Here is a 9557-nt window from a genome sequence, read left to right as displayed (position 1 = left end):
TCCATAAATGACTGCTGGAAAAACCATAGCTTTGACTATATGGACCTTTGTTGGCAAAGTGATGTCTCTGCTTTTTAATTCACTCCTCTAGGTTTGTCATAACTATTCTTCTAAGGAGCAAGTGTCTTTTAATTTTATGGCTGCAGTCACTGTCCTTACTGATTTTGGAGCCCAAGAAAATGAAATCTAATACTGTTTCCATATTTTCCCCATCTATTTGCCTTGAAGGGCTAGGACCGGATGCCATGATCTTTGTTTTTTGAATACTGAGTTTTAATCAGCTTTTTAAAATGTATATTTGGCAAGGCTGGATTCCCAGATCCATCTCTCTATCTATCTATCGTGCAGTCATGTTTGACTCTTTGTGGCCTCATGTGCTGTAGACTGCCAGACTTCTCAGTCCATGAAATTTTCCAGATAAGAATACTGGAGTGGGTTGCCATTTTTTATTCCAATCTATCTGTCTATCTATCCATTTATCTATCTATCAAACTAAGTACATCCAGTCCATGGGGTCACAAAGAGTCGGACATGACTGAACAACTGAAGTACATCCTTATCCGTTTTATCCCTCAAATTTTACATATCTTGAGATGATATATCTGAAATAAGGATGAGTTGCTTTTTATTGACAAACAAAAAATTAAAAGAAAGAAAAAAGAAATTGCTGTCATTGAAATATAAATTCTATATACATGGTAGAAGGTCAAGAGTATACGTGATGACTGTTTTGAAACACAAAGTCTTAGTTTACTCATGTTCATATGTATTTTCTTTTCTCATACATACCAGCTTTAAGGTATTTTCACGTGATCCCACAACAACCTCACACATTAAAGCTTATAAATGAAATCCAATTCATATTTTGCTTCCCCTATAAAATATTCTTTACCTAGGAGCCTAGAGATTTCATTTGCAAATGGATATTCATATTATTTTCACTGTAATTTAGATAATAGATATACATATTCTGTGTGACAAGTAAAACCATTCAAATGATGCACAAGTTTCAAAGTGAATTAGATAGGACCATTTCTTAAAGTTCAGTCAGTTCAGTTCAGTTCAGTCACTCAGTCATGTCCGACTCTTTGCGACCCCATGAATTGCAGCACGCCAGGCCTCCCTGTCCATCACCAACTCCCAGAGTTCACTCAAACTCATATACATCAATTCTGTTGTAAACCATTTTCCCCCTATGTTTATATTTAGAATTGGAAATGAAATACTGAAAAAGTGTTCTTTTAGTGATTCATGCACTTTATAAAGAATAAAGTTTTTAAAACTATACTTTTATTAATAAAAAAATAAGTAGTCTCAATAACAAAGATATAAAGTGAGTTATCCAAGACTGTACAGTGAAATAGTGATCAAATTGGAAAACATGGAAGAGTCCTCTAGAGTCTATATAATAGAGAATTTTCCACCGAAGTCTACACTCTTCTTGCTCTTGATCAAAACTTCTCAGTGAAATATCATTCTTGATTTCAACATAAAGCTGATGTGCTTTTTTACAGAAGTGCATCAAGAGTGTGGATTAATCTAACAAGCCTCTTTAATTACTTTTATTGGATATGTTATAAGACATTTCAGATTAGACTTTAAAAACTCTTGAAAGCTAGGGTCCCCAACCTCTGGTCTGTGGATCAGTATCTCCTGTCAGATAAGCAGCAGCATTAGATTAGAAAGAGAGTGCAAAATAAATGTCATACACTTGAATCATTCCAAAACCATCAGGCCCTGGTTTGTGGAAAAATTGTCTTTCTTGAAACCAGTGCCTGGTGTCAAAAATGTTGGGGACCATTGCTTTAAAACACAAATACATTCTCTACCCAGTTTCACAGAAATTTGGATTTCTCCCTCTGTTCTCAAGATTTCTAAAATAAACTAATATGCTGGCCTTTCCCCAAACTGACGTTTCTTACTTATCATGCTTAGAGCTGGAAAACCAGTAAACCAGATTACCAGGTTGATTTTATAGGGAGGAATTTGTATGCATTAGCTGCAGGAAGACAACTGTAGTTCCTAAAAATTGACTGATCATACATCAGTCTAAATGGTTATAATAAGAATTACTTTGATTACCATCAGTTACTGAGAAACTGTAGTATTGTAAAATGGCTTTCACAGGATCAGAAATAAGTTACTGGAAAGAGTGTCCTTTGGAGTTTGGTAGTAGTAATTTAGTCACTAAGTTATGTCTGACTCTTGCTACCCCATAGACTGTAGCTTGCAAGGCTCCTCTGTCCATGGGATTCTCCAGGCAAGAATACTGGACAGGCTGTCATTCCTACTCCAGGGGATCTTCTTAACTCAGGGATTGAACCTGGCAGGCAGATTCTTTACCAACTGAGCTACAAGGGAAGCATTTTGGAGTCTAGATAAGCATATTTCTATGCAGTTTTCTTACATGGAGACTTACATGGGATTCTACATTCCTTCAAGTGTTTGTTCAGTAGGCTCTACTAAAAAGAGACAACGAGTATATTACAACTTATATTTGTTAACTGACTTAGGAATTTGAATGGTAGTATTTAATATTCAAGTAAAATGTATTTTCAATTTTTGAAAGCATACAGTTTGAAAACAATATTTTTTACCATATAAAGAGATCTAGAATGCATACATAAAATTTTATCCTTATATGTTTTTATGTTTCTACTTACCATTTAGTGAAATTTTACAATGCTGAATCAAAATTATTAGGTAAATAACTAATTAACAAATATTTTCAAAGACAGACACTAATTATAAGAATATGTTCTTCAAATTTCGTTTTTCAGGAAGAATGTGTTCATTCTGCTTTATTGTGCAAGCACACCAGAGAGAGCTTAGGTTTACAACTAGGTAATGTTTTAGTTCATCTACTTATAAGAAATGTAACCTTAAAATATTTAACTATCTGAAACTGTATCTTTTATGTAGAACACATACAATAAAACATAGGATATTACAGGCTATATTTGAGAAAAATATAACATCAGTTAATTAAAATACATAATATCCCTAAACTGTAGCTATAAATTTTCGAATGTTTCTTAATATCTTTGCCCTGATCATTTATATTCATCTCACTTGTCATATGCTACATTGCATGATTATATAATGTTCGAGTTATTTCTGTATACTACAATGCATTTGATTCTCACAAAACCACTGTATTTGGTTATTCAGATGTTATTATTTTTTCACTAGGAATTTAATGATATGTACAAGAAATAGAAAACAAATAAAATACAAAAGTTAAAAGCATAAGACACTTAATACATAGTTTATGTCTAAAAATAAAAAATTGGATAATATAACTAAATATGGTGTTAGTTACCTGGATTATTTCTAGGGGTTATCATTCAAATTGTATATATGTATCAGTTCAGTTCAGTTCAGTCGCTTATATATACATATATATATATATATGTAATAGAATTTGTAGATATAAATGATCCATATATGTCCATAGATGAGTAACATCAAGCATTATTTTTTAACCTTCATTATGTATTCCATTTTGTAATGAATGTCTTATAACCACTCTTCATACAGATATATATATATATATATATATATATATATATATATATACAATTATAATAAGTAGAAATAAAAAGATTGTCCTCCACAGTCTTTATTTAGATTTGCAGTCCTTAAGTGTTAGGTTTGTTCTTCAAGTATCACTTGAGAACATTCAAAGCATGTTGCAATAGGATTAGGCCCTATCTCTTCCAAATCCCTCATCTCACTTCCCTTTCAGAAAGTACATTTATCATTCAAGTCCAAAACTACTTTCTGTTGTCATTTCATGCTCTACAATATTTGCTGAACGGTATTTTAAACAGTGCAGTCACTCATTTGACCTTAAACTCCTTTTAAATTTTCTGTTTCTTTTTTATTATTATTATTTTATTATTTTTTTTTTTTTTTACTTTACAATATTGTATTGGTTTTGCCATACATCAACATGCATCCACTACGGGTGTACACATGTTCCCCATTCTGAAACCCCCTCCCACCTCCCTCCCCATACCATCCCTCTGGGTCATCCCAGTGCACCAGGCCCAAGCTTCCTGTATCCTGCATCGAACCATATCACTCATTTCCTAAAATGATTACCTAAAAATCTGATTTCAATCCAAATAGCAATCAACACTGCCAAAAAGCATTAATACAATAGAATCAGTTTATATGTGATTATACAATGTGCTTGCATGAAAGCATCTCTACACCTAGTGATTTTATTTCATATTACTTATACTATTTTAAGGGGGTATCCTGGTGGCTCAGATGGTAAAGAAAATGCCTGCAATGCAGGAGACCTAGTCGATCCCTGGGTTGGGAAGATCCCCTGGAGGAGGGATAGGCAACCCACTCCAGTGTTCTTGCCTGGAGAATCTTCATGGACAGAAGAGTCTGGCAGGCTACAGTACATGAGGTCACAAACAGACATGACTGTACAACACGTATACTGTTTCAAAGCATTCTCTTCTTGGCTACAATATTTCCTGTATACAGAGCAGATGCAAAGAATCTTTCTTCACTTGGTTAATGAATTTTGTTTATCATTTAACTTTCTTGCTTTTTTCTATATCTATATCTATATCTATATGTCTTATTTCAGTAATGGCCAAATAGACCTTCTAATATCTGAAATACAATTCTAATTAATATAAAATTCATTGTGTATTTTATTATATACAGCATCATAGTTATTTTCAACTATACTTCGCAACACAGTTTAGCTGAGGGTAAGCCCATGCAATGATCTCTGTTCATTTCCAAGGCAAACCATACAATATCATGGTAATCCAAGTCTATGCCCTGACCAGTAATGCTGAAGAAGCTGAAGTTGAATGGTTCTATGAAAACCTACAAGACCTTTTAGAACTAACACCTAAAAAAGATGTCCTTTTCATTATAGGGGACTGGAATGCAAAAGTAGGAAGTCAAGAAACACCTGGAGTAACAGGTGTTTACTGTTAAGAGGTGTACTCCAAATTTGGCCTTGGAGTACAGAGTGAAGCAGGGCAAAAGCTAATAGAGTTTTTCCAAGAAAACGCACTGGTCATAGCAAACACCCTCTTTCAGCAACACAAGAGAAGACTCTACACCTGGACATCACCAGATGCCCAACACCAAAATCAGATTGATTATATTCTTTGCAGCCAAAGATGGAGAAGCTCTATACAGTCAGCAAAAACAAGACTGGGAGCTGACTGTGGCTCAAATCATGAATTCCTTATTGCCAAATTCAGACTTAAATTGAAGAAAGTAGGGAAAACCACTAGACCATTCAGGTGTGACCGAAATCAAATCCCTTATGATTATACAGTGGAAGTGAGAAATAGATTTAAGGGCCTAGATCTGATAGACAGAGTGCCTGATGAGCTATGGATGAAGGTTCATGACATTGTACAGGAGAGAGGGATCAAGACATCCCCAAGGAAAAGAAATGCAAAAAAGCAAAATGGCTATCTGAGGAGGCCATACAAATAGCTGTGGAAAGAAGAGAAGTGAAAAGCAAATGAGAAAGGGAAGATATACCCATTTCAAGGCAGAGTTCCAAAGAATAGCAAAAAGAGATAAGAACAACTTCCTCAGTGATCAGTGCAAAGAAATAGAGGAAAACAATAGAATGGGAAAGAATAGGGATATCTTCAAAAAAATTAGAGATACTAAGGGAACATTTCAATCAAAGATGGGCTCAGTCAAGGACAGAAATGGTATGGACCTAACAGAAGCAGAAGATACTAAGAAGAAGTGGTAAGAATACACAGAAGAATGGTACAAAAAGATCTTCATGACCCAGATAATCATGATGCTATAATCACACACCTAGAGCCAGACATCCGGGAATGTGAAGTCAAGTGGGCCTTAGCAAGCATCACTACGAACAAAGCTAGTGGAGGTGATGGAATTCCAGTTGAGCTATTTCAAATCCTAGAAGATGATGTAGTGAGAGTGCTACACTCAATATGCCAGCAAATTTGGAAAACCACAGGACTGCAAAAGGTCAGTTTTCATTCCAGTCCCAAAGAAAGGTAATGCCAAAGGATGCTCAAAGTACCACACAATTGCACTCATCTCACATGCTAGTAAAGTAATGCTCAAAATACTCCAAGCCAGGCTTCAACAATACGTGAACCGTGAACTTCCAGATGTTCAAGCTGGTTTTAGAAAAGGCAGAGGAACCAGAGATCAAATTGCCAACATCTGCTGGATCATGGAAAAAGCAAGAGAGTTCCAAAAAACATCTATTTCTGCTTTATTGACTATGCCAAAGCCTTTGACTGTGTGGATCACACTAAATTGTGGAAAATTCTGAAAGAGATAGGAGTACCAGACCACCTGACCTTCCCACTGAGAAATCTGTATGCAGGTCAGGAAGCAACAGTTAGAACTGGACATGGAACAACCGACTGGTTCCAAAAAGGAAAAGGAGTATGTCAAGACTGTATACTGTTGCTCTGATTATTTAACTTATATGCAGAATACATAATGAGAAACATTGGGTTGAATGAAGCGCAAGCTGGAATTAAGATTGCTGGGAGAAATATCAATACCCTCAGATTTGCAGATGACACCACCCTTATGGCAGAAATTGAAGAACTAAAGAGCCTATTGATCAAAGTGAAAGAGGAGAGTGAAAACTTTGGCTTAAAGGTCAACATTTAGAATACTAAGATCATGGCATCCAGTCCCATCATTTCATGGCAAATAGATGGGGAAACATTGGAAACAGTGGCTGACTTTATTTTTGGGGGCTCCAAAATCACAGCAGATGGTGACTGTGGCCATGAACTTATTCCTTAGAAGGAAAGTTATGACCAACGTAGACAGCATATTAAAAAACAGAGATATTACTTTGCCAACAAAGGTATGTCTAATCAAGGGTATAGATTTTCCAGTAGTCACATATGGATGAGAAAGTTGGACTATAAAGAAAGCTGAGCATTGAAGAAATCATGCTTTTGAGCTGTGGTATTTGAGAAGACTCTTGAGAGTCCCTTGGACTGCAAGGGGATCCAGTCCATCCATCCTAAAGGAGATCAGTCTTGAGTGTTCATTGGAAGGACTGATGCTGAGGCTGAAACTCCAATACTTTGGCCACCTGATGTGAAGTTCTGACTCATTGGGCAATACTGGAGGAGAAGGGGACGACAGAGGATGAGATGGTTGGATGGCATCACCAACTCAATGGACATGACTTTGGTGATGGACAGGGAGGCCTGACATGCTGAAGTCCATGGGATCGCAAAGAATCGGACATGACTGAGCACATGAACTGAACTGAAGCCCATGTAATCAGTTCAGTTCAGTTGAGTTCAGTCGCTCAGTCGTGTCCGACTCTTTGCGACCCCATGAGTTGCAGTACACCAGGCCTCCCTGTCCATCACCAACTCCCGGAGTTCACTCAGACTCACATCCAGCGAGTCAGTGATGCCATCCAGCCATCTCATCCTCTGTCATCCCCTTCGCCTCCTGCCCCCAATCCCTCCCAGCATCAGAGTCTTTTCCAGTGAGTCAACTCTTTGCAAGAGGTGGCCAAAGTACTGGAGTTTCAGCTTTAGCATCATTCCTTCCAAAGAAATTCCAGGGCTGATCTCCTTCAGAATGGACTGGTTGGATCTCCTTGCAGTCCAAGGGACTCTCAAGAGTCTTCTCCAACACCATAGTTCAAAAGTATCAATTCTTTGGCACTCAGCTTTCTTCACAGTCCAACTCTCACATCCATACATGACCACTGGAAAAACCATAGCCTTGACTAGACAGATCTTTGTTGCCAAAGTAATGTCTTGCTTTTGAATATGCTATCTAGGTTGGTCATAACTTTCCTTCCAAGGAGTAAGCATCTTTTAAATTCATGGCTGCAGTCACCATCTGCAGTGATTTTGGAGCCCAAAGAAAATAAAGTCTGACACTGTTTCTGCTCTTTCCCAATCAATTTCCCATGAAGTGATGGGACCGGATGCCATGATCTTCTTTTTCTGAATGTTGAGCTTTAAGTCAACTTTTTCACTCTGTACTTTCACTTTCATCAAGAGGCTTTTTAATACCTCTTCACCTTCTGCCATAGGGTGGTGTCATCTGCATATCTGAGGTTATTCATATTTCTCCCGGCAATCTTGATTCCAGCTTGTGTTTCTTCCAGTCCAGCATTTCTCATGATGTACTCTGCATATAAGTTAAATAAGCAGGGTGACAATAAACAGCCTTGACGTACTCCTTTTCCTATCTGGAACCAGTCTGTTCTTCCATGTCCAGTTCTAACTGTTGCTTCCTGACCTGCATACAAATTTCTCAAGAGGCAGGTCAGGTGGTCTGGTATTCCCATCTCTTTCAGAATTTTCCACAGTTTATTGTGATCCACACAGTCAAAGGCTTTGGCATAGTCAATAAAGCAGAAATAGATGTTTTTCTGGAACTCTTGCTGTTTTGATGATCCAGCGGATGTTGGCAATTTGATCTCTGGTTCCTCTGCCTTTTCTAAAACCAGCTTGAACAACTGCAAGTTCATGGTTCACGTATTGTTGAAGCCTGGCTTGGAAAATTTTGAGCATTACTTTACTAGCATGTGCTGCTGCTGCTGCCAAGTTGCTCCAGTCATGTCCAACTCTGTGCGACCCCACAGACGGCAGCCCACCAGGCTACTCTGTCCCTGGGATTCTCCAGGCAAGAATACTGGAGTGGGTTGCCATTTCCTTCTCCAATGCATGAGAGTGAAAAGTGAAAGTTAAGTTGTTCAGTCGTGCCCAACTCTTAGCGACCCCATGGACTGCAGCCTACCAGGCTCCTCCGTCCATGGGATTTTCCAGGCAAGAGTACTGGAGTGGGGTGCCACTGCCTTCTCTGACTAGCATGTGAGATGAGTCCAGTTGTGTGGCAGTTTGAGCATTCTTTGGCATTGCCTTTCTTTGGGATTGGAATGAAAACTGACCTTTTCCAGTCCTGTGGTCACTGCTGAGTTTTCCAAATTTGCTGGCATATTGAGTGCAGCACATTCACAGCATCATCTTTCAGGATTTGAAATAGCTCAACTGGAATTCCATCACCTCCACTAGCTTTGTTCATAGTGATGCTTTCTAAGGCCCACTTGACTTCACATTCCAGGATGTCTGGCTCTAGGTGAGTGATCACACCATCATGATTACCTGGGTCGTGAAGATCTTTTTTGTACAGTTCTTCTGTGTATTCTTGCCACCTCTTCTTAATATCTCTGCTTCTGTTAGGTCCATACCATTTCTGTCCTTTATTGAGCCCATCTTTGCATGAAATTTCCCTTGGTATCTCTAATTTTCTTGAAGAGATCTCTAGTCTTTCCCATTCTGTTGTTTTCCTCTATTTCTTTGCATTGATCGCTGAGGAAGGCTTTTTTATCTCTTCTTGCTATTTTTGGAACTCTGCATTCAGATGCTTATATCTTTCCTTTTCTCCTTTGCTTTTCACTTCTCTTCTTTTCATTGCTATTTGTAAGGCCTCCTCAGACAGCCATTTTGCTTTTTTGCATTTCTTTTTCATGGGGACTGTCTTGATCCCTGTCTCCTGTACAATGTCACGAACCTCCA

The sequence above is a fragment of the Bos indicus x Bos taurus genome, chromosome 7 (genome assembly GCF_003369695.1).
Source record: "Bos indicus x Bos taurus breed Angus x Brahman F1 hybrid chromosome 7, Bos_hybrid_MaternalHap_v2.0, whole genome shotgun sequence".
Classification (NCBI taxonomy): domain Eukaryota; kingdom Metazoa; phylum Chordata; class Mammalia; order Artiodactyla; family Bovidae; genus Bos; species Bos indicus x Bos taurus.
This window is presented reverse-complemented; position numbering follows the sequence as displayed.